At 46.1% G+C, this 18,788-nt stretch overlaps 2 long non-coding RNA genes across 2 annotated transcripts; both read left to right on the top strand.

Moving 5' to 3' along the window:
• Nucleotides 1-2,382: 2,382 nt before the first annotated feature.
• On the top strand, nt 2,383-3,903 carry LOC310694611. The gene is made up of 2 exons (XR_014519769.1): nt 2,383-2,748; nt 3,573-3,903. It is a non-coding gene; the product is annotated as an uncharacterized lncRNA (long non-coding RNA).
• Nucleotides 3,904-6,239: 2,336 nt separating this feature from the next.
• Nucleotides 6,240-17,635, top strand: LOC310694714. The gene is made up of 3 exons (XR_014519800.1): nt 6,240-6,342; nt 9,337-9,602; nt 17,312-17,635. It is a non-coding gene; the product is annotated as an uncharacterized lncRNA (long non-coding RNA).
• Nucleotides 17,636-18,788: the final 1,153 nt, after the last annotated feature.

Genomic DNA, 18,788 nt, shown 5'->3' with positions numbered 1-18,788 from the left:
ATACTCCGAAATCTGCATTTCCCAAAATGCACTTCTACAGCCCAGCCAAGTGCATATATTAGTGAAAAGTGCATTAAAAGCGGGAATTGATTTGCCATAAAGGTATATATTGGGCAAAATGTCATAGCAAGAGAGGAGAAATCCACACTAAAATGCTGCCACGTTTTCACAAGGACTTGCCTTTAAGGAACGCGCAAACTGATGTGGAAATGTGGAGAATAGGACTTAAGAGTGGAGAAGTGAGAAACAGAATCCAGAATTAACAGATCCACCCATTCCTAGCCACAGGGTCCTCCTTGTTTGTCCTCATGTAAAGGGGTTGAAGCGAATCAAGTCCCTCCCACGGTGCCTCCAGCATAAGGTGGAGAGGGAGGTGGGAGACAGACAGAGAGCAAGTGGCCGAAGGCGAAAAGTCAAGGAGCTGCCTAGAGCATCCTGATGAAACCGACCGCGGAGGATGAGCCAGGAATAGCTAAGTGAGATCCATCCAGCCCTTATGTGGGAAAGTTTGTGTGGGAAAGTGGCACCTTGAGTCCCATCTATGGCTAGGAAGGATGGAACAGGGTCTGGGTGGGGGCCAATCAAAGAAGGGAACCTCCACACTTGCTTTGTGGAACCGCACTATGGACATAAGCAAGGTCAAGCTTTCGGCAAATTGTGCTCAGTGCAAAATCCTAACCCGATGTGTGCATGGGCTGGGAGCCTGCTCAGGTGAGAACTGGTCCATCTAGATCTGTATTGTCTTCGCTGACTGGCAGCAGCTCTCCAGGGTTTGAGGCAGGAGATATTCCCAGTCTTTCCTGGAGACACTGGGGAATCTCCTGCATGTAAGTCTCCACCACCAAGCTGAAGCACCACCGTCTGTTAAGAGTGATGTATTGTCCTAGGGGTGTATGGGGTGTTAGGGGAGGAGTGGTGCTTCTGGTGGGAGACAGTAGTGCTCCTTCTGGGGTAGTTTGTCCACCTTTGGTCCCCACCCTGAACTAAGCTCTCACCTGTGGCTTCTAGAAGCTGTCAGCATGCAACAGTGGCCACACCCCGGAGCAGCTTCAACTGGCTGGCTAAACCTGGTGAGGGTAGCTAGTGGGTCACAAAGTTAGGGACTTCCCTGGCATGTGAAGACAGGCATTGGCAGATTGAGCGGGCGAGGCCGAAGGTGGGTCCCACGGTCAAGAAGGTGGCTTCTGCATGTGCTGCAGAGGGAAGTGAGAGGCAGATGGGGTTTGTCAACCTGGGAAGGAAGCCCATCTAGGAGAAGGAAGACACTGATCCTAAACCTCTGCAGCCTTGCAGGGTATATTCAGGAGAAGAAAAGGCTAAGAGGGAAAACCCTACACAAATCTGGAGCCCCTAGGCTGGTTGGATGGCATCCTGGATGCCTCCTTCCGGCAACTCCTGCTGCTAAGCTGCCAAATGTATTGCTTTCCTTTCCTTTGGATCACATAATTGAGGCTGAGAGGGGGGTCTTGTCATCCGGGCAGCCCAGGCCCTCCATACACACTGCCCAGGCTTGGTACCCCAGGGAGGTTCACTTTGGCACTGCTGGCTCTGTACTGTTGACAGGTGGCTGTAACTCACCAGAGTTATGGAGCAGAAAACTTTCCCAACCCCTGCCTGGAGATGTCCAACATGCAAACCATTGAGCTGCAGTCGTTCCCCTGAAAAGAAAAACTAAGAGTCCAGTCCTCATGGTTCTGAATGAAGGACTGCATTAAGTAGGAACAAAGGAAACGGTCTTAAAGTGAATCAAATAAATGCTCCATCTAGTTCAGCAGCATCTACACTGACTGGCAGCAGCTGCGTCCACAGGCGTCTCTCCTCGCCCGAGCAGGAAACGACAGAGGCTCAGTCTGGAGTTTTTTTGTACAAAGCAAGTGCTCTGGCCCTGAATCATAGAGTTGAAAGGGACCCCAAGGACCATCTAGCCCATCTCCCTCCAATGCAGGAATCTCAACTAAAATCAGGGATATATATTTGATAAAATAAACGAATAGGAATATGCAATTAAGTGTATTGTAGGCCTGGCTAGACGAATGGCAACCGAAGCAGTGCATTGTGGGAAGACATGGAAAGGAAGCGACCACCGCAGGAAAGCGGCTAAGACACAACTACTGTACAGGACTCTTAGCAAAGCTCTCTGCTTCGTAGATCTCGCGCCACTTCCTACGTAACGTGACGTCGTCTTTCTGGCTGCCCTTTTCTGAAGCCACTCCCCCGCCTCTTCTATCATGTCTGCAAGAGGGCGCAGTACTAACGCGGTGCTAACGGCACTTCCGGTATACTGGGAGTGGGAGGGTTTTCCATAGAGATGTATAGGGCTAGAGTGAAACCGCCGCCGGAGCTGATTTTTTCAGATTCCAAAGCACATGAGCATTTCACCACAGAGGTGCTAAGGAATAGAGCGGCACCATTCCATATAAGCCAAGATGGCGGCGTTCCTCCCCACCCGGAAGTTTGGGGCTCTGACTCTATCAGCCGCTCTATTTTTTCCTCTATGGAATCAGTACGTTGGCCAATGGCGGCTGCCGATCTCGTTTATAACGGAAGTCCCGGCTCCTGTTAGAACTCTATGGTCAGCCGCCATCTTGTTCTTGCTTCGTACCGGAGGAGAGGAGGAAGGTTGCATCTCTCGGCCTCATCATGTCCCTGCAGTTGCTGAGAAGAGCGGCGCTCAGGCTGCCCAGCCTGGCTCCCCAGCCTGCCAGAGGCGTCACTGCTAAGCCCCCCAAGGATCCTATAGGGCCCGTGGTAAGGAGGTACCGGGGGAGGGTTATGGGGAGGAGGAGGATTCCGTTTAAAAAAAAAACTTATTGAAGACGAGAAAACGTAACAGAAATACAGAACCAGGAGGAAAAGCTTCCCAGAAAACAGGTGGCGCGGACCACCGCCGTTTCTCATGGAAATGGGTTACGTAAATCATAAATTATTCCAAATAAAATGATATTTGGATTAGTGTGCACTTGGGGAGCTGATCTTGTGCTGTTCAAAAAACGAGGTGGGTGGGAGGGATACAGACACGTTAGACGTGTGGCTGGTATTCAGCGTAGGCCTTTCCTGTGCTGCACATCTAAAGCAGTTAACGTGCCCCTTTAAACTGTCGTGATCATTGAAAGATTGGTCATTGAAAGGTGTTTGGTTGGGTGGAATGATGTGTATCAATCAAGCTTGCTGCTAGGAAGGAGTTGAAGTTGGGCTAGAGATTGAGGGTGAGTGAGGACAGACGTCCCTTGTGGACTGCAGTGCAGGCAGGTTTGTGAGGATGGGCGGTGTGAGGAGAGGGCTTCTGGTGGGAATGTTTGCATAATGCATATAACACAGAGCTTTTATAGATGTCATTTGTTACAGAGAGCCTTTTGGGCCTACCAAGTAATCCATTAATCTCTTGCTTCCTGTGCTTAGCTGATGTTCTCTGTCAGCTCTCAGTGGTGTCTTGTAGCTGGAGATGTGAACAGCCATGTCTGCGCTGGCATTTAGAGGACTGGATCTAGCCCTGGGGCATCTGCTTGCTGCTGATCCTTCCTTCCCTCAAGCCTCAGGGCTGAGCACTGCTGCTTTTGTCTTCTCTTGTACAGGAGACTGTTATTGGCCTGACCACCTTCTTCATAGCATTCATGGTCCCATCAGGCTGGATCCTGAAGAACTTGGAAAGCTACAAGACCAGAGAATGAGGAAGGAGGAGTGGACCAACCCTCATCAGCCCTGAAGCACAGGTGCTACTTCCTCCCCAGATGCATGGCTTCCTCCATTCCAGGGAAGAGTTCTCTCCAAGGCCAATCTTCCATGGGGACCAGTGTCCTGAAATAGACTCTCTGCTGCTTCCCAGCCGTCACAGAGGATGTAGTTCAAGATGGCAGCACTCCGGAGACTTAAATCTGTTACAATAAATCCTGTTACATTCCTGTACTTGTGTCCTCTTTTATCTCTTGTTAACTGTTGGCAGAACACATAGAATTATACTTTGAAACATCCCAAATAAATTGGTGCACAGTTATCTACAGTGGTGCCTCACGTTACAAACACTTCGGGTTACAAACTCCACTAACCCGGAAGTAGTCCCACAGGTTGAGAACTTTGCCCCAGGATGAGAACGGAAATTGCACGCTGGCAGCAGCGGGAGGCCCCATAAGCGAAAGCACGCCTCAGGTTAAGAACAGTTTCGGCTTAAGAATGGACCTCCAGAACGAATTAAGTTTGTAACCCGAGGTACCACTGTATGTGCTTCCTCTGAGGAGCGCAAGCAAACTTGCATCTCTTGTTATTATTAATTTATTGATACCCTGCCTTTCCCCCCGATGGGAATCAAAGCAGCTTACAATTGAAAATAAGAATCACTAAAAACATTTGGGGTGGGGACAAATTCTGACAGTGAAAAGTTAAAGTGGGGCTTATATTTGCGACCTTACACTGCCAGCAAAGTGGAGTGGCTCCCCCACCACCAAGCAAACAGCCCGGGAGCTTGGGCCATGGCGTGCAGCCGGCCTGCTGCTACCAAACTTCCCTTAAACTGTGGGAAGGGGGGGGAGGCCGCTGGCAAAGCAGCACAGCTCTCCCCCCCCCACCATGCAACTGGGAGCGCGGGCCATGGCGCGCAGCCCACCCACCGCTCCCCCGAGCACAGGTCAGTTGCAGACCATGGAACTTGCCCTGAAGACAATACAAGTATTTTAAGCACAACATTTTTTGTGTTTCAAAGGCACAGATGTCTGTTCAATGTGAATGTAGCCCTAAGGTTGCAAAGCAGTGATAGGTGACCCCCACCTCCTCAAACGGTTGCATCAGAAATAAGCCATGCTATTCCCCTTCCTGTGCAAAAGTGAAAAATAACTTTGCTTGTTTTTGAGCTAATCTGAATTTGGACTGGAGGCCACCAGCTGCAGCCCTAATCCCCACGCTTCCCTCCCTTATCTCCCCATAAGCCTCCCTGCCTGCCCCCTGCCCCTCCAATACCCTTTTCTTCCCTCCCACCCACTCACCCTCCAAACCCCTTTTTCCTGCCCCACATGCCTGGCTACTGCTGCTGACACAATCTGGGGGAAAACAGGAGCAGGGAAGAGAAAGAGGTCTCTTGCCACCTCTCGCTGGTGCCACGTCCAAGAAGCCCACAGGGAAACTATTGAAACACCACTTGGGAGAAACTACATTTCCCAGGATCGACTTAGGGACACATTTATTTGGGGATTGTCTTTTTTTATTTCCCTCCTTGAATTTTAAAGGTGCGGCTTATATTTGGGTGCTGCTTATATTCGGGCCAATATGGTACTTTAAAAAGGATAATAATGAAAGCTCAGGGTTTGAGGCACTAATGAAGGTCTTTACAGACACCCAGTTGGTGACCCCCCCCCCCCATTTAGAATATCGATAATTGAATAGTGTGGATATTTAGGAGTAAAACGGCTAGCAGTAACAGAATGAATAATGTCATAGTCAGTTTATTTATATACCCTATTTTCCACAAATGTATTTGTCGTTCACATTTTTTTTTTAAAGGCTAAATAGTCATACAGTTACAATCCATAATAAAAAAGTAAAATAATATGACTACAGCATTAACACTAGAAAACCCCCCACCAACAATTAACAGTTTAATGTAGGCCATATTGTAAGTGAGCATAAAGATCACCCAAAGGTCAAGTAAAGCTATCTAATAGCTTCCACATCCAAAAGTAATACCCAAAGCTGACAGTGTTAGTATTTACACGCCCAAAAGTCCTCTCAGAGCTGGAGAGTGGAATAAGGAAGGTAGAACCAATCCCTCCCTGGACAATGGTCAATGTAGGGTTTTATCCAATGCTAGTCTTGCAAAGACTTGATCAGTTGCAATTAATGAACTCAAGGTAGTCATGCTCATTAAATTCAGTGGGTCTACTCTGAGTGAAGGTTACCAGATTTTTTTCAATGAATCTGGGGACACTTTTCAACTTCAATGGATTTTGTATGGGGGCTGATTTGTAAATCCAGGGACTGTCTCCGGAATACGGGGATGTCTGGTAACCTTACTCTGAGTATGGCCAGCATAGGATTCAATCCACAATCTCTTTAAAAGAGCTACTACAGCTGCTCCATCCTGGCCTTTTAATGGCTCAACAAATCATTTAATCCCCCAGCTCTTGCCAAGAGGCATCCATAGCCACGTGGAGAAAGGCAGGAATCAAGCAGGCGAATGAAAAAACTGGCTGACTTCGTTCCAATTTGTAGGAAAGCAGGACTGGATCTGACTGGCTGGCCAGTTAGTAAGGGGGCGGGAAGCAGGGGGGCGTTCAACCTAAACGCTCTTTATACAAGTGTTGTTGGGTGTTTCTTGCAACTTCATTCAAGCAGTGCAGTTTCTAAAGACATTTTTATGTAGGTAGTTTGTGTTCAACACTTTAGAGATGTGTGCATATCTAATATAAGTTACAATGCTAACTTGTCTGGGTCAGAAGCTAAGTTTTACTGGTTTGCAGTAGGGGTTTATTCCCAGGTAAATAGGGTTATCATTGCAGCCTTCCTCTCATGACTTGGTTGGCTTGCTGAAATAGATATGATGGTTTTATGGTTTCTTGCTTAGTAATTACTTGCTTCTTATGGTTTCTTACAATTATTATACAGTATAGTATATTGTTAAGGTTGTACATGGTTTTGGCTGATTTTCCCCAGGCTTATTTTCTCCTCCAGTACAGTGGTACCTCGGGTAAAGTACTTAATTCGTTCTGGAGGTCCGTACTTAACCTGAAACTGTTCTTAACCTGAAGTTTAACTAATGGGGCCTCCCGCTGCTGCTGCCGCGCTGCCGGAGCACGATTTCTGTTCTCATCCCGAAGCAAAGTTCTTAACCTGAAGCACTATTTCTGGGTTAGCGGAGTCTGTAACCTGAAACGTATGTAGCCTGAAGCGTATGTAATCCGAGGTACCACTGTATTGTATTCCGCTTTGGGAAAATATTGAAAGATGATAAATATATGTAAGTAAATTGTTAATTTCTAAGGTGCAACGAAACTTTTGAGTGTCTTGTAATAGACCGACATAGCTACTCATCAAGAAACGAATCAGCTCCCACTCCCTGTTGTTTTTTTTAGTTTTCAAAAACAGGATAGGGTGTTTTTAATGATGGCATGTTACTTTCCTTCTGCTGTTCTGAATCTAATGATTGTTTAGAGCACGCTCTTTTATTTGGAAGTTTTAAAGTTTGGCGAAAAAAGTGGGGGGGGGGGGAGACTGTGCCCTGCAAGCTTTTTAGCAGCAGTTGCTTTTTCATTCAAAACGAGTTTCGAGTTCCCGTCATATTGGGATCAATTAAAATGCATTGAAAGTGTGTTGCCCCTCATTGGCAGTAGGTGGCGCAGTTGTGTGGTTCTGGGTCATTCTCTGGTTAAAGAGACATCTAGCTTTGCTTGGTTATGATTCATTACATTTTATATTTTGCCTTCTGCCCAAGATGTAGCTCAAGACGGTGTATGTGGGGCTTCCAGTCTTCCATCCTGGTGGTATCAGGACAAAGACGAACTTTGCATTAGCAACAGATAGGTAGCCATGTTGGTCTGCCATAGTCAAAATAAAAAAATTCCTTCCAGTAGCACCTTAAAGACCAACTAAGTTAGTTCTTGGTATGAGCTTTCGTGTGCATGCACACTTCTTCAGATACACAGTGTATCTGATACACAGTGTATCTTCAGATACACAGTGTATCTGTGTATCTGAAGAAGTGTGCATGCACACGAAAGCTCATACCAAGAACTAACTTAGTTGGTCTTTAAGGTGCTACTGGAAGGAATTTTTTTATTTTGCATTAGCAAGCTTGCTAGACTGATCATGTGTTTTTAGGACCATACCCTGGGAATCTATTCTAGCCCATGGGTAGGCAAACTAAGGCCTGGGGGCCGGATCCAGCCCAATTGCCTTCTAAATCCAGCTCGCGAACAGTCTGGGAATCAGCGTGTTTTTACATGAGTAGAATGTGTCCTTTCATTTAAAATGCATCTCTGGGTTATTTGTGGGACCTGCCTGGTGTTTTCACATGAGTAGAATGTGTACTTTTATTTAAAATGCCTCTCTGGGTGATCTGTGGGGCACTGGAATTCGTTCATTCCCCCCCCCATATAGTCCGGCCCCCAACAAGGTCTGAGGGACAGTGGACCGGCCCCCTGCTGAAAAAGTTTGCTGACCCCTGATCTAGCCTCTTAGCAGCAGTATAGTATAGTGGAAAGATTGTGGTTGCACTCAGGTCCAGCTTGTGGGATTCCCACAATCATCTGGTTGTCCATAATGACAACAAGAGGCTGGAAATATTCTTGCCTTGCAGGGGGTTGGACTAGATGACCCTTGGGGTCCCTTCCAACTCTACAGTTCTATGACTGTGGGCATTTGGCCTGATCCAGCAGAGCTCTTTTTGAGGCAGAAATGTTCTTGGGGTTTTCATGTGAATTGAGGATGCCTCAGGAGCCTCCTCACAGGAAAACTAACTAGCTCTTATATAGCAAGATGGTAGCTCCACCGATGGTTCACTTTTTTGCCTGGTATAAATAAAAAAATTCCTTCCAGTAGCACCTTAAAGACCAACTAAGTTAGTTCTTGGTATGAGCTTTCATGTGCATGCACACTTCTTCAGATACACTGAAACAGAAGTTGCCAGATCCTTCTATATAGTGAGAAGGTCGGGAGGGGTATTACTCAGAAGGGTGGTGGGAATGGGAGATTGGCAGATAGCTGAGATGAGCCTGTTGACGACTCTTAACGACTGTAATAGGTCTTACAGGAAAAGGCAAGGGGTGAGAAGGTGAGAAATGGCTTAGTCATGTATAATGAGATAAGAATCCAATGTCTCTGTTCAGGCCAGGTCTCTTGCCTGGTATAGTAAACGTTTTGTGAAAAGTTTCAGAAAGCCCAGCTTTCCCTCCTTCCCATCTTTTGCAAGCAACAGGGAGTGGTGACAGACCCTTGGCACATAGATCAATATGATAAGTTACTCTCCTGCTGATGGCCGTAGTGTCATGGTTTGGCTAACTCCTGTTGCATTAGTTATATTGGTGTTCTTGGGTCCCCAAATGTTGGACTACAAATGCCATCTTCCCTAGCTATTTTTAGCCAGTCAGGGATGATGGGAGTTGTAGTCCAGCAACATCTTGGAATACAGGGTGCTATATCACAGGCAAGTCCTATTTCCTTGGTCCAAGCAATGCTCTGTGTTGGCAACTCCCCCCCCCCATGATTTGCATATAGCATTTCAGTTTCATGCTCCAATTACAGGGGAGGCAAGTGCCTAAAACATGGCTGGACAACCTATTTCAGCCTGAGGGTTAAATCTCACTTCTGGGTTGGCTGTTTTTTTGCTTCCTTCCACTATGCTCCTTTTCCTCCCAGGGACACCATGTTGGAAGCCAACGCCACACCTGATGACACGAAGGCTTCCGTTCAAGAAATCCCAGAAGGTCCCAGAGCGGTCCAGACCCCTCTGAAGAGCCAGCAGGAGAAGAGGAGTATAGAAGAGAGGTTGGGATTGTACCACACCCTGCCCAAGAGACGTGAACGCATTGGCTTCTATAAGGGCAGGCCCATCTCGTCCAAAGTAGACTCCTTCCGACTGAAGAAGCCCTTGTAGGCCTGCCATGGCTGAGTCTTCCCCTTTGGTAAGTCTTCCCTTCTCCCAGCCTCCCAAGTATGGGTAAGCGCAGAGGGCCATAGCTCAGGGGCAGGGCATCTGCTTTGCATGCAGAAGGTCCCGGGTGGCAGGATCAGTCCCCGGCATCTCCAGGTGGAGCTGCGGAAGACTCGCTATTTGATGCCCTGCCTGCCAATCAGTAGAGACCACGGGTCTTCAACCCATAGCTAGGTCGTGAGGCCATCTCAGGTGGGTTGTTGCTACCATAAAAATATTCAATAAACGTTCATATTTAATATATTTTCAACTAATTTAAGAGTAGTTTAATAGTAATAATAAATTTTTATTTATACACCGCCCTTCCTGGTTCAGAAAACCGGGCTCCGGGTGGCTAACAACAAATTTAAAACACTTAATTGATGCAACAAAAAACAGCATAAAATACAGTATAAAACGTGCATAACAATAAATTCAGAATTCAAAAATCAATTTAGGGGGGAAATCCATCCAATAAACATTAGATGATCACCAGGGCTAGCTGGCTAAATTAGTCCTATTTGGGCCAGTGAGGAGACCAGGGGAGAATTAGCTGTGGGATCCCAGAACAGGTAATCTTCATAAAAAGGGGAGGGGGAAGGAAGAAAGGGGAATAAACTATCAGGCTAAGTGATTTACTAGTCAAGTTGCATCTGCTTCCTGATAAGTGGAGCCCCAGTGAGCTCAACTAAACTTACTTCTGCTTTCCTGGGATTCACTGAATTCAGTAGGGCTTGCTTGTGAGTAGACACGCATCTGCTTGCACTGCTTACCGACAAACACCCTCCCCATCATTCTCACATGGTACCCAACCTCCCATTTCAGCATAAGGCTGCCAGCTAAACCTTCTCCCCTCCATTCTGTCCCCCCCCCAAAGCCTTCCTCCCACCAATCTCCTTTTTTATCAAAGGGAGGAAGAGCAAGCAAAAAGACAATCTCCTTTAAATAAATAAACCTTCCTTTCGGATATGGAGGAAAGCTATTTAGGGGGAAACAACAACATAAACACCACCAGAAAACAAAAATAATAACTATTCTGCCTCTTTTTTTCCTAATAGAAAAAAGAAAGAAGTCCAGTCATGAGGGGGTTCCTCCTGGATTGTTAGCAGACTCTGCATAAATAGCTGAGCTCTAAGTGGGAAGATACCAGTGAAACTGAAAGAGTTTGCTGGTTTGTGTGAGGGCTTATCTTCATTTCTTAGTAGGGAGGAGGCAAAGAGCAAATAAAGCTGGAGACACAGTGCCTGCAAATTACAGTGGTACCTCAGGTTACATATGCTTCAGGTTACATACGCCGCTAACCCAGAAATATTACCTCAGGTTAAGAACTTTGCTTCAGGATGAGAACAGAAATCGTGCAGCAGCAGCGCAGCGGCAGCAGGAGGCCCCATTAGATAAAGTGGTGCTTCAGGTTAAGAACAGTTTCAGGTTAAGAACCGACCTCCAGAACAAATTAAATACTTAACCCGAGGTACCACTGTATCTGCAAAGTACAGTGGTGCCCCGCAAGACGAAAAACTCGCTAGACGAAAGGGTTTTTCAGTTTTGCGTTGCTTCGCTAGACGAATTTCCCTATGGGCTTGCTTCGCAAGACGAAAACGTCTTGTGCTTTTTTTTTAAAGCCACTTGAAGAGGCGCAGTTGCGACGGACCGTGCTTCGCAAGACAAAAAACATCGCAAGACGAAAAGACTCGCGGAACGAATTATTTTCGTCTTGCGAGGCACCACTGTAACTAAAGTATGGGTTCAGCTGAGCTTACCCCTGGGAAGCTGTTAAGTTTCCACCTTTTGTTCACAGGTATACTGCCTTTTTGAAACACTTACCACAATGTTATTTCAATACCGGTAATAAAGGTATTCAACAGTACAGCCAAACCTTGGTTGTAATCCGATCCGGAAGACCGTTCGACTTTTGAAACGTTCAACAACCGAGGCGCAGCTTCTGACTGGTTGGAAGAGCTTCTTGCACTCAAGCGGAAGCCGCGTTGGATGTTCGGGTTCCAAGAAACGTTTGAAAACCGGAGCATTTACTTCCGGGTTTTTGGCGTTTGGGAGCCGAAACGTACTATAACAGAGGCATTCGGGAACCGAGGTTTGACTGTATGACGATTTATTGCACAGCCTTAGACATGGCTCCTTGGTTCGAAAAAGTTCCCCTGTTACTGTAAGGACAGAATACTATGAATTATGGAAAGGATTTGCTGTGATAATTATTAATCAAGATACAAGAGATGGGAGGAGGAGGAGGTCATGGAAAGAAGGTAATGAAATTGGAGGATTTGGAAATGATGGTTTTGTTTTTTCCTTTTCTTTTTCTGTTTTTGTCTTTTCTCTTTGTAATTTTGTCTTTTCTATTTTTTTGTAATTTTTTTAAAAATTCTTTTTTCAATAAATATCATTTAAAAAAAAGAAAAAGAAAAAGTTCCCCTGTTAGGTTGTTGGACTAGGATTTGGGAGACCTACTCAACCTTGATGCTCACTGGGTAATGTTGGGACAGCATCTGTCTCTCAGCCTAGCCTACCTCGTGGGGTGGTTGTGAGGGAAATATGGAGAGCAGGCCACCTTTAGCTCCTTGCAGGAAAGGTGGGATATCAATGGAGCAATTCAGTAAGTAAGTAAATAAAACTACTCCCATTCTCATCCGCTTTGGGTCCATTTCCTCCCTTAGAAGCCAACTCTTGAGGAGAAATGAATGTGTCCCTTTATCCGCAGCCTGCATCTCCTACATTGCAAGAGCCAAAGTATGTTTTGAACTGTTGGTGACATACTGTCAGACAACTGTGCGCTGTTGTTTTTCTAATATATATTTAACCCAAAAGAACAAACAGTTCTGGCTTTTAAATCTGTGTTGAACAGACTGCTGCAAAGCTAAACGAAAACAAGCTGGGGGGGGGACCCCTCTCCTGTCCTCAGCAGTGTGGAATAGAGGCAAAGCTGAGGCTCCAGAGAAAACAACCCTTTCCCCCTCTGAAATGCTGGAGGTATGTTTTTACATCCCCTGAGGTTGTGTATGTGCTGTACCTTTAAAACACATTCTTTTCTTCAAGAATTATAAGCGCTGTAGCTTACCCCTCAAAGAATAAGAACTGTAGTTTAAGGGTGCTGGGAATTGTAGCTTTGTGAGGGGTAAATGACAGTTCCCAGGATTCTTGGAGTAGGAAGGAAGCCATGTGCTTTTAAAAGTATGGTGTGGATGCGACCTGAAACAATTGTCAGATCAATTCATTACATTTGTTACCATGACAGAGCGCTTTGCAAGCCTTGAAAATCAGTTGATCACTGCTTGCTTACACACACACACACACACACACACACTTCATGGGGCTTTGCTTCCCCACTTCTGGTCCAGCTGCGCCATTACCTGCCCCACAGGTGGGCGTAGCCTGGGCAAAATGGCCTTGTGAGATCCAATGGGGAGGCTTAGTGGGCATAGCCAAGGGTCTATGGCTGCAGATTCCCCACCCCTGTCTTAGCTAATCTGAACCCATCTACAAGTTTCTATTGGAAATTTGTACTTTTTAAGACAGGACTCTATTCTATTATTTCTGGTCATCCATTCCCTTCAGATCTTATCATTTCTCAGATGCCTTCGTACACTTCTTTTGCTGCTGTAAACAAGTACTTTGACTTTTCTCCATTTTAAATTGCTCCGCAACTGTCGAGTAATTGCTGTATTGATCTTTGTCTGGAAATGTCAAGTTTCTCCAACTGTCCTTCTAGATAATTTTCCTGCTACATACCGTAATTATCATCTGGTTTCACTTTTGCTGCTCTACTAAACTGGCAGGATCTTTAAAAATAAATAAATCTGCATGAGCTATTGCAGGTAAATCAGTATTTGACCTTAACGGCATTTAAATGCTGTATTCATATGTCTTATTTTAATTTGGCTTCTGTTTCCATCCAAGTGTTTCTTCAAAGTAATCATAAAACGACCAATTAGTACATAGAGTGCCTGGGGAGGGGGGGGGTTGTCAAGCTTTTACCTTTTACAATCTGAATAAATGTTTACTAATTACAGGTAACCCTGCATTAATCTCATCTGACCTCCTGGTTAATATGGGAAACAACATTCCGTTGGGCTTCGAGATAGCTGTGAACGAGCAGATTAATGAGTGCTAATGACAGTGCCGATCTGTTGCAAAACCAATTAACGCAGATCGGAACGTTGTTAAAATCCATTTTTAAAAAATAAAATAAAATAAATGAGCTTCCTTATCTGTCTTGTGGAATAAATATGGGGCTTTGTACCTTTTTTGCAAAATGGCAGATAATGAGAAGATGTGTAAGTTATCTCCCATAGAACTGGATGTTGCGTGTCAAATTATTGAAAGGGGTGAGAGGTTGGGATGAATTGTAATTGACTTGGCTATTCTTTATGAAGTAGCATCACTAAATCAAAAGGCCAAGCTGCAAATGATTAATAATACTGAAACAAGCAACTGGGAGGATCATGACTGGATAGCTCAGTCGGTTAGAGCATAGTGCTGAAAACGCCAAGGAAGCTGCAGGTTCAGTCCCCGTATGGGACAGCTGCACAGGGGGTTGGACTAGATGATCCTCAGGATTCCTTCCAACTCTACAAATATATGAATCTATGACAGCTATGTGCTGTGACCTGTAGGTCAGCTAGGAAGCTGGACACGTCTTTTATTTGGATGTATTGTTTTAAAACTGGGAGTTTCCATAACCATACTTGTGGGCACCTCCTCCTTTTCTACGATCTCCTATTTCCTACTGTGAAAGCAACAGCCTTCCCCCACCCTCCATGGCATTTGCCTCAGCAGCAGCTGTTCACTGGTACATTTCACTTGTAGGCCCCTCGACTGTCCTCGGGTCCAGTATTGGACCACTTTGACCAGATATCCCCAGCCGATGTGGACAGACTCCTCCGAGCTGGAAAGCCCACCACTTGTCCTCTCGACCCGTGCCCGTCTTGGCTGATTAGAGCGTGTCCAGACGAGGTGCGGGCCCCCCGGGGGATATCATCAATTTGTCCCTTGGCAGCGGGACATTCCCAGGGGAACTGAAGGAGGCAGTGGTGCGTCCGCTCTTAAAGAAAACATCGTTAGATCCCTTAGATCTATCCAATTACCGCCCAGTTTCGAATTTTCCATTCCTGGGTAAGGTGATTGAGAGAGCGGTTGCTGAACAGCTTGGTAGGTTTCTGGATGAAACATCGGCTCTGGATCCATTCCAGTCCGGCTTCCGCGCTGGTCATGGGACCGAGACGGCTCTGGTCACCCTAACAGATGATCTCCGCAGGCAGCTGGATCGAGGCGGGTCGGGGCTGCTGATTCTCCTAGACCTGTCAGCAGCCTTCGACATGGTCGATCACGAACTTCTGGACCACCGCCTCGCCGACGTGGGGATCCAGGGCACAGTCCTTCAATGGCTGCGCTCGTTTCTCTCTGGTCGGGGACAGAGGGTGGCGCTTGGGGGGGAACTGTCATCCCGCCACTCCTTGGTGTGTGGAGTGCCTCAGGGTGCGATTCTCTCCCCGATGCTTTTTAACATCTTTATGCGCCCCCTTGCCCAGCTTGTCCGGAGTTTTGGGCTGGGCTGCCATCAGTATGCTGATGACACCCAACTCTATCTGTTGATGGATGGCCATCCTGACTCGGCCCCAGACACACTGATCAGATGCTTGGAAGCTGTGGCTGGATGGTTACGTGGGAGCCGGTTGAAGTTAAATCCTTCGAAGACAGAGGTCCTCTGGCTGGGATGGGACGATATGGGATTGAGGGGGCAACTCCCAGCTCTTGCGGGGGTGCAATTAGTGCCAGCACCGTCCGTTAAGAGTTTGGGTGTAATCTTCGATACCTCCCTCTCCATGGAGGCGCAGATTGCAGCTATAACAAAGGCGGCATTTTTTCATCTCCGCCAAGCTAAGCAGTTGGCTCCTTACCTCTCTCGCCCTGACCTAGCCACTGTGATCCACGCGACGGTCACCTCCAGACTGGATTATTGTAACTCGCTCTACGTGGGGCTGCCCCTGAGACTGACCCAGAAACTCCAGCGGGTGCAGAATGCCGCAGCGAGACTCCTTACGGGGTCTTCGCTGCGGGATCACATTCATCCGGTGCTATACCAGCTGCACTGGCTCCCGGTGGAGTACAGGATCAGGTTTAAGGTGCTGGTTTTAACCTTCAAAGCCCTATACGGCCTAGGACCCTCGTATCTACGGGACCGCCTCTCCTGGTATGCCCCACAGAGGAACTTACGGTCTTCAAATAAAAACATCTTGAAGGTCCCAGGCCACAGAGAGGTTAGGCTGGCCTCAACTAGAGCCAGGGCTTTTTCGGCTGCGGCTCCAACCTGGTGGAACGCTCTGTCACAAGAGACAAGGGCCCTGCAGGATTTGACATCTTTCCGCAGGGCCTGCAAGACAGAGCTGTTCCACCAGGCCTTTGGTCAGGGCGCAGCCTGACTCCCTCCTTTGGCAATCTTTACAATACTTTAGTTTATGGTTGCCATCAATTTTGATTTTAATTAATTCTTATGATGTTTTTATAATGTTGCACTATTTTAGTGTTGTTAGCCGCCCTGAGCCCGGCTTCGGCTGGGGAGAGCGGGATATAAATAAAATTTATTATTTATTATTATTATTACATGGAAGTTCCATTTAGATGCCATGGGTCATAAATATACCTTTCTCCACAAATTTGGCTGCCTCTAAACTGTCAGCATTGTGTAGAAGGAATTCAAGCAGACATTGAGAAAGTTAGGTTTGTGTAATTAAAGCACTTAGTCGCCCTAGCTCTACAATCCCGCTTAAAAAGAAGGAAAGAAATGGATGTTTTGTGGTTAGGAAAGTGACAGTGAAATGTACTGGAAAGTGTAGGAAGAATAAATGATTAATGAGAAGATGTCTGACCACCATGCAAGCAAATAAAGACAGATGCAGGAAGAATACTTGTTGGCCTTTATTCTTCCCACAGAGAAATTGGAGCAAGTGCTCAATAAAGACTGGATATAATCTAACCTCTGCACAAGCTTTGTGCAAGCAAATCGGGATGAACGCTTGCTAAACAGGTCAACTGGAGGTGCCCTTTTGTTAACCTCCTGCTTTTTACAGGCATTGAAATGGTCATGTTGCATCCTGAGGTGGTAAATTCCATGTTAAGTGAACCTTCTTAGAAGGAACCTAAAATGCTATGAGAGAAGTAAAGGTAAAGGGACCCCTGACCATTAGGTCCAGTCGTGGCCGACTCTGGGGTTGCAGCGCTCATCTCGCTTTCTTGGCCGAGAGAGCCGGCGTACAGCTTCCGGGTCATGTGGCCAGCATTACTAAGCCGCTTCTGGCGAACCAGAGCAGCGCACGGAAACACTGTTTACCTTCCTATTTATCTACTTCCAAAGTGCAAGTAGATAAATAGGAAGGTAAACAGTGTTTCCGTGCGCTGCTCTGGTTCGCCAGAAGCGAACTGCTAGGTTGGCAGGAGCAGGGATTCGAACCGCCGACCTTCTGATCGGCAAGTCCTAGGCTCTGTGGTTTAACCCACAATGCCACCCATGTCCCATGAGAGAAGTAAGATTAACTAAAACAAGAAAGGAAGACTAGTCCTACTACAGTTTTGCCTTCTCGAAAGGGTCACTGTGAGGCATATGCTTTTGATCTCAATGTGCAGTTTTGTTTTTTTTAAGATCTGCAGTGTTTTCTTTCTGCTAAACTATTTTCTCCTCCTTCTTTCTTACAGTTCTGTTACTAGGATTCTGGTGCATCCATGAAGCAAACATCTCTTTGGATAAATTAAGAGCCGCAACGACCTGCCGTATGAAATTCCATACACATTCACAAGCACCAATATGAACTGCATTTTGCTTGTCTCTAGCAAGGTTGCTCTGGTCTCTTCCTCCTCCTTGCCCTCTGCATTCTTCTTCTTTTTGCAAACCTTGAAGCTTTCAATTCTAAAGAATGTTCATATGGCAAAACACTTCCATGTTAGAAGGATTAAGTTGGGGCACTGAATATGTATATAAGTTCTGCTGTACAAAATGATTCTCCTCTGCTTCTCATTAGGTTTCACTGTTATTTCATTATTATCATTTTGTAATAAGATTTGAAACCTCTTCAGGCTTTTAGTATACCTAAGATGAAAAGCTTTCTATTTCTTTGCTGCGTTGAGAGAAATGAGTGCTACCTTCTATCTTCATACACCAGTATTTGCTGAATTATCAGGATAGTATATGATGAACCAGATCGCAAAATAAAAACAGGAGTAAATGCATACTAAAATTGGTACTAATATATAACACATTGAAAGTCAGGGTGTGAAAAGGTAACAGGTACAAGGACCCATTTCACCCTGATAAAACATGGCCAGGCATTGGCAGAATGAGAATCACATTATAAGTGATGATGAGAGTAAAAGAATCATTTTGGAGGAGTGGGGGAAAGAAAAACCTTGGAAAACAATGTGTAAGTTGTTTGGGTTCACCAAACTCCAACATGAAATAATATTTTTGCATGCTTCCTTGTGACAGAGCTATATGGCGGTGGGAGACAGCTGGCCCCTATGAAGTGGGGTGGTGAACCTCAGAGCTGCGGGCCAAATGTGGCCCTCCAGGCCTAACAGGCCCTCAGAACTCTCCCTAGGCCACACCCGTCACTAGCCCTGCTTTGCACCCACCTTGAATATTTTTGCCTGCTGGAACGTGCCATTGAGTTCTGATTGTGTCTCTTGCTTCCCTGGATAGAGGACAGAATGTGCGTGTAAAAAGTAGCCTGCTTTCACAATGCTAAAATTTACACTTGCTGCTTCACTCACTTTTGCCTCTGTCCCTAATCACCACGGCCATGTGGCCTCATAAAGTTGTCCCAAAGGGAATATGATCCTTGGGCTGAAAACGTTTCCGCAACCCTATTACAAAAGTATCAAGTTTTATCTTACTAAATTATATGCAGAGTAGGCTCATTGAAATAAGCAGGCCTAAGGTAGGGCCACACTTGGGACAGCTCAGTTGCTAGAACCAGTCATAGAATAGTAGAATTGTAGAGTTGGAAGGGAACCTGAGGATCATTTAGTCTGCCCTCCTGAAATGCAGGAATATGCAACTGTAACCTCCAACCTTGGCTTATCAGCACCACACTATAAGACTCATCTACAGGTCATGGGTTTGAGGCTCCCACCCCCTTGGCCAAGATTCCTGCATTGCAGAGGGTTGGACTAGATG

The sequence above is a fragment of the Podarcis liolepis genome (genome assembly GCF_965112155.1).
Source record: "Podarcis liolepis genome assembly, chromosome: 15".
Taxonomy (NCBI): domain Eukaryota; kingdom Metazoa; phylum Chordata; class Lepidosauria; order Squamata; family Lacertidae; genus Podarcis; species Podarcis liolepis.
The sequence above is the reverse complement of the archived record's forward strand: the minus strand, read 5'-3'. Positions and strand labels throughout refer to the sequence as shown.